Genomic DNA, 7,457 nt, shown 5'->3' on the forward strand with positions numbered 1-7,457 from the left:
CCTCACGGGTCCTGTCCTCCGTCATTTCCGGATTGCATTCCTGCCGAACGCCATGGCGGGACATTTTTTATTGGTCAAAATCATAAACTAAAAGTTCATAACGCGCCCGACTCCTGACTCCGCGGCCATTTTATTGGGGAGGAGCCGGAAGTGGAGGAATGTCGGAAGGACGCAAGGGAGGATGGGAAGGATGGCGTCAGGGCAAGATGGCGGAGGAAGGGCGGAAGTAACGCACTGCGGTCATCGATGCCTTATGGTGCAGGACGGTCTTTTTGCCTATGAGGGAAGCAGAGGAGAAAGTTAATACTCACTATCTCCTGGCCAAGCAGTGGTTTCCCAGGTGCTGTCGATCAACTACAGCCTCCTACTCGCAAGTATGACAATAGATAGATAGATAGATAGATAGATAGATATGAAAGGCACTATATAACAAATAGATAGATAGATAGATAGATAGATAGATAGATAAAAACAACTATTTGCCCCCATGGGCAAAGTTATGAAGCTAAGTGATGCTCTTTTAATTAAGACAGGACATTATCATGTATCACCTTAGACTCTCTATCCAGCTGCATTACCATCTGTTGCCGGCTCACAGTGAATTACCCATTTCTGGATGCTTATCTTCAAATAAAATTAGTAACTTTGAAAGAAATAAAATATTTGGCTTAACCAGTCCTGGACTTTTTTTCCATTTAATTTTTCAGATCCATCTAAAGTATTTTAGATTAATCACTTTTAATTATATCAATGAAATGTGCTAGTTCATTTGACACTGGATAATGAAAATCTGTTTTGCATCTGGCAGGACCATGGAAGGACTGCCAACATGTAGTACGGACAGACCACAAGTGGAATTTACCTAATCCGGCCACGCAATGTGAATCAGCTGTTGCAAGTATGGTGTGTGAGCAAAGCCATCAGAATGGAGGTTGGGCTGTCATTCAAAGGAGGCAAGATGGCTCTGTCAACTTCTTCAGGACCTGGGAGCACTACAAGGTGGGTATGCCATTTGAAATAAAATTAATTTGCACTGAAAAACAAACTGGCTTCTAATGAGAAGATCAGAATCAACACATTGTTTGAGGTGCCTAAGGCCCCTTAGAAATCTACCTACTCACTCCCAACTCACAAAGGAAAAATTTTGGTGGTTGATGGGCATTTGCTGCATTCGTAATTTATTTAATTTTTTATGTGTTTTTGAAGATAATAGGTTTTTTAACTTTCTCCATGAAAATTAAGCTTATAAAATATCTGTGTGAACATGCACAATTAAGGTTAGAGTCTAAAGCCATTACAGTTGCATGGATAACAAGTCATGTTTTTGTATTTCATTTTCTTAAATGACCATTGTTCTACTGGGAGTAGGATGCTGTTTTCATTCATGAAATAGTTGTAGGCTGAGATGTGTTTTGTAATAAATAACATGAAGTTATGTGTTTTAAAAACATTCTTGTTTATCATGGCACTGGAGAGTGGTGACATGTTGCATGGTTGGACATGCAAGTAAGAAAGAATTTCTTTGTACATGTGACAGTACTGCCAATACTGCTACTATTTTTGCAATAACTAAATGCATGATCATCATAGAAATAAAGTGACATTGTTATGTCTTTCCATTTCAAGTCTCCCTTTATCAAATTCAGGACTATCATTTTGTTTATAAAATTGTTTCTATTATCATATTAGAAGAAAATATAAAAAGAAAGACAGTCACAAATATAATTATATGAATACAAACATATAGAAACATATATATATATATATATATATATATATATATTATATATATATATATATATTATATATATATATATATATATATATATATATATATATGTATATATATATATATATATATATATATATATATATATATATATATATATATATATATATATATATATATATATATATATATATACACACACCATGGGAGTCAAGCTAAAGTTAGAAAATGGAATGAACCTTAATAAAACTGATAATGTCATTTCTCAATACCCTGCTTTCTTCCGTCATCATGTGCCTTGAATCGAGGACCACCCAAATGGTTTTATAGCAGCCCAAACAGGTAGAAATCACACTGTGGTGCCAAATCTGGCGAATAAGGAGGATGTGGCAATACCTGATACTTCAGTTTCTCCAGACAAGCCTCGGTGTTCTTAGCAGTGTGTGTGTCATTGTCTTGCAGCACAAGGACTCCTTGAGACAGCAGTCCCCGCCACTTGGATCAAATAGCAGGCTTCATATTGGTCTCTAACGAGTCACAGTAACTTGCACTGGTGACTGTAATACCTCTCAGCTTGTAGTGTTTGACAATAACAAGTAGCTGTGAGGAAAAAACAAAACTTTTTATTCTGCTGGAATCCAGACTTCTCCAGGCAGGTGGTGCAAGTGCATTGAGAAGGATGGAGACTCCATTGAGAAATGATGCTATCGGTTTTGTTAAGGTTTGTTCCATTTTTTAATAAATCCCATTTTCTAACTTGAGCTTTACCCCCCCTTGTATATACAGTATATATAAAATGTATGTATTTAAATAATCAGCATATTTGGGCTCTTATAGTCCTTGCTGTTTAGGAAAGCTTATAGGGGTATTTCAGTTCTTGAAAGAGACTCTCTTAGGCAGAAGTGTTTTTCTACTGGTGAGGCCAATAAAATGAGCACTCTGCTCAAGCATAACGTGATGCCGTAACTTGAAAGAAATTGAAATGAAAGACTCCATTTAAAATATTATGATCATTAAACCTCCAAGAGTGTAACTTGCTTATTAAGGTGATATGCACAATGTATGTAACATCCTGCAGTCATTGAGAAGCGTTCTTCTTTATATTACAGTGTATTTCACTTTTTCCTATTTTGCAAATACACACACAAACCAGTGCTTTTCTATGTCCTCAGAACAGATGAATCAAAGCTGATAAATTCCTCAGCTGTAATGACCAGGTAAAGCCTTGAACAGAGTATTTGAGATCATTTTAGGTGTGTCTAGACAACAAACCTAGCATGGCAAACTTTCAGACTTCAATGTACCTCATTGTAACTACCTTCTCAATTTGTACAATCAAACTGTGCATACCTTTGCCTTCACAGCAAGGATTTGGAAACATTGATGGGGAGTACTGGCTGGGTTTGGACAGCATCCATTGGTTGACAACCCAGGATGACTACAGACTACTAGTCCTCTTGGAAGACTGGAACGGGCGACAGGTCTATGCTGAATATGACAGCTTTAGAGTGGAAAATGAGAGGGAACAGTACCGTCTGAGGCTGGGGTCATTACAGGGGACAGCAGGGATTCACTTTCCTGGCACAACAACAAGGTCTTTCACACACTTGACTGGGATCATGATGCTTACACAGGTAAGAGAATAATCAGTGAACATTACTAATGTCAGAATGCAAAGTGCTGGACAGCAGCTAACACCTTTAACCACTAACTTACCTAGTTCACAGTCACAGGGGCTGGAGCTTAACCTAGCAGCACTAGGCACAAGATGGAAACTCAATGGTAATATATAGAGTTGTGCTTGAAAGTTTGTGAACCCTTTAGAATTTTCTATATTTCTGCATAAACATGACTTTAAAACATCATCAGATTTTCACTCAAGTCCTAAAAGGATATAAAAGAAAACCAGTTAAACAAATGAGATAAAATATTATACTTGGTCATTTATTTATTACTGAAAATGGTCGAATATTACATATTTGTGAGTGGCAAAAGTATGTGAACCTTTGCTTTCAGTATCTGGTGTGACCCCCCTTTACAGCAATAACTGCAACTAAATGTTTCTGGTAACTTTTGATCATTCCTGCACACCGGCTTGGAGGAATTTTAGCCGATGTTTGTGGTTTCCTCACATGAACTGCTCACTTCAGGTCCTTCCACAACATTTCAATTGGATTAAGGTCAGGACTTTGACTTGGCCGTTCTAAAACATTCACTTTATTCTTCTTTAACCATTCTTTGGTAGAACGACTTGTGTGCTTAGGGGCGTTGTCTTGCTGCATGACTCACCTTCTCTTGAGATCCAGTTCATGGACAGACGCCCTGACATTTTCCTTTAGAATTCTCTCATATAATTCAGAATTCATTGTTCCATCAATGAAGGCAAGTTGTCCTGGCCCATATGCAGCAACACAGGCCCATACCATGACACTACCACCACCATGTTTCACAGATGGGATAAGGTTCTTATGCTGGAATGCAGTGTTTTCCTTTCTCCAAACATAGCGCTTTTCATTTAAACCAAAAAGTTCTATTATGATCTCATCCGCCCACAACACATTCTTCCAATAGCCTTCTGGTTTGTCCACGTGATCTTTAGCAAACCTGCAGACGAGCAGCAATGTTTTTTTGAAGAGCAGTGACTTTCTCCTTGCAGCCCCTGCCATACACACCACTGTTGTTCAGTGTTGTCCTGATGGTGGACTCATGAACATGAACATTAGCCAATGTGAGCGAGGCCTTCAGTTGCTTAGAAGTTACCCTGGGGTCCTTTGTGACCTCACCGACTATTACATGCCTTGCTCTTGGAGTGATCTTTATTGGTCGACCACTCCTGGGGAGGGTAACAATGGTCTTGAATTTTCTCCATTTGTACACAATCTGTCTGACTGTGGATTGGTGGAGTCCAAACTCTTTAGAGATGGTTTGGTAACCTTTTCCAGCCTGATGAGTATCAACACTCTTTTGTGAGGTCCTCAGAAATCTCCTTTTGTTAAAGCTACATGATACACTTCAACAGACATGTGTTGTGAAGAGCAGACTTTGATAGATCCTGTTCTTTAAATAACACAGGGTGCCCACTCACACCTGATTGGCATCCCATTGATTGACAACACCGGACTCAATTTCACCTTCAAACCAACCGCTAATCCTAGAGGGTCACATACTTCTGCCATTCACAAATCTGTAATATTCGATCGCTTTCCTTAATAAATAAAAAGACCAAGTATAATATTTTTGTCTCATTTGTTTAACTGGTCTCTCTTTATCTACTTTTAGGACTTGAGTGAAAATCTGCTGATGTTTTAGGTCATATTTATGCAGAAATATAGAAAATTCTAAAGGGTTCACAAACTTTCAAGCACAACTGTATATGCATTGATGAAAACTGTGAATGAAACTGAACAAACTTTATGTGAGCTGCTATAACCTTTTGAATAATAAAATAACATTTCAAGTCAAACACAGTACAGTTAAAGAATTAAAAAATGTGTGTTTGGTAAATGGGCAGCACAGAGATCCAGTGGTTCGTGAGTGTGATTGCACGCATGAGTGTACCATGGACTTGTTCCAACCTTGTGCCTGATGCTTCTGAGAGTAGGCTCTGGCCACTGCAATCTTAGACTGATAATGGATGTATTTATAATAATCTTTTCAAAATTACTGTACTTTAACAAAACATGTGTTTTATAGAAAGAGCGGGTTAAAAGTTAAAAATAAAACTAGAAGTCACACCAGTTACCTTTAGTGCTCATGGAAGGCACAATGACCTATAATCAAATGTTACTGCTTACACCTCTATATTTAAGTAGGCAAATGGGTGCTTATAAGTTTGTATTGTTATAGAAAATGCTTTGGTAATCCGTTAATGATAATGCTTAATGTCAAAGGCACTAAAAATGAAGTGCTTAAAGACATCTGTGACATAACAGAGATAAGACAGGACCCGAGACCAGTGTGGCAGTAACACTACTATATATGTGGGCCACCATTTCTCCCTACATGAAATTGTTTATCCATCCATTTTCTTACCTGCTTAGGCAAGGTTACAGGTACACAGAGATAGACTATTTCCTATAAACTGCAAAGACTTATCCGTTAAATATTAAACATTTAAAATGAAGGACTGTATGTACATCATCATTATTAAATAAAATTCATATTTTAAACATTTATTTGCTTCCTCATCCACAACAAAATGTGTCTAAAAGTCATGCTAATCTCATTTCATGTTTAATCCTTTTTCTCTTCTGCTACTGCAGGTAACTGTACTTACTTTCAGAAAGGAGGCTGGTGGTATCACTGCAGCTCATTCCAATCTGGCGGTGTTTTGGTACAAGGGTGGACACTACCGTAGCCGCTACAAGATGGAGTCTACTCAGCCGAATTTCAGCGGAGGCTCTTACTCCTTAAGAAAGGTGACAATGATGATATAAGGCTAAATAACAATATATTATATCCCGAATAAATGACATAATGCCACTTCTACCATCCAAATGTACTGCAGTATTACGGACAAGAATCAATCCACATTCTTTGCAGCAGAAAGCTGCTCTATGCCAGTTTTGTAATTATCTCATTGTATGTATGTATGTATGTAATGTATGTAATATTAATTATTGCATGATTAACAGATGTGAAATAACAAGTCGTGCTCAAGTTATTTTTTTCCTGTTATAATGAATCATTTAAAGATGCACTTACAGTTGGCTGCTTGTCCATTCTACATTCCTGTTATCAGCCCCAACCACGTTCTTCAACGCCTTTGCTACTAAGCAACGGCCTTAAGTAACCCCGACACCTTCTACCTTATCAGAATGTGACCTCTGGGCAGTTCAAGGTACTATGCTGTAGAAAGAATCCACAGGGTCCAAAATGTTTCAAAATGTACCACCACCTTTTATTTCAATAATAATAAAAGAATTTCCCAAATAACTTAACTGGTTTTCATGAGTATTCAAATGCTGAATGACACCTTAAAGCTACCCATTCTTTGGTTATTTTCTGTTTTACTTGTGTCGTGATGTCTGATTAAACACTTCCTTAGTAAAGTCAAACGAGAACTGGAAGAATTTTATATGCATTATAAAGGAAAGATGTAAATACATGCTGTAAAAATAAAAACAGTGCATTGATTGACTTATTAAAAAAATGTATGGTCCACATGTAGACTGTATGTCCAAGGATGGCTGCTGGAGCAATTATAAGAGCAGACAAGATTTCCAGCTCTTCCTAAGGCAGCGACTATCACGCAATGCTCCCAACCTCTCTCTCCAGGTGAATCCTCCAAGCAGGGGTCCCCAACTCCAGTCCTGGAGGCCGAGGGCTGCAGGTTTTCATTCTCACCCTTTTCTTAATTAGTACCTGTTTTTGCTCCTAATTAACTTCTTTTGATTTAATTTTAATGGAATTTTAATTGACTTGACCAGAAAGCAGGAGACAGAGCTATAGGTGGCAGAGTTAAAGATGCTGAGATTGGCATTGGGTTGTGATGAGGATGGACAGGATTAGAAATGAGGACATTAGAGGGTCAGCTCAGGTTCAACAGTTGGGAGTCAGGCAAGATTGCATTGGTTTGGACATGGGCAGAGGAGAGATGCTGGGTATATTGGGAGAAGGATGTTAGATAGAGTTGCCAGGCAAGAGGAAAGAGGAAGGCCCAAGAGAAGGTTATGGATGTGGTTAGAGAGGACATGCAGGTGATGGGGGTGACAGAGCAAGATGCAGA

The 7,457-nt window shown here is 38.2% G+C and overlaps 1 pseudogene; it reads left to right on the plus strand.

Annotated features, from left to right (window-relative positions):
• Positions 1-283: 283 nt before the first annotated feature.
• LOC120522230 lies at positions 284-6,165 on the plus strand (annotated as a pseudogene).
• Positions 6,166-7,457: the final 1,292 nt, after the last annotated feature.

Source organism: Polypterus senegalus, unplaced genomic scaffold (genome assembly GCF_016835505.1).
Source record: "Polypterus senegalus isolate Bchr_013 unplaced genomic scaffold, ASM1683550v1 scaffold_8579, whole genome shotgun sequence".
Classification (NCBI taxonomy): domain Eukaryota; kingdom Metazoa; phylum Chordata; class Cladistia; order Polypteriformes; family Polypteridae; genus Polypterus; species Polypterus senegalus.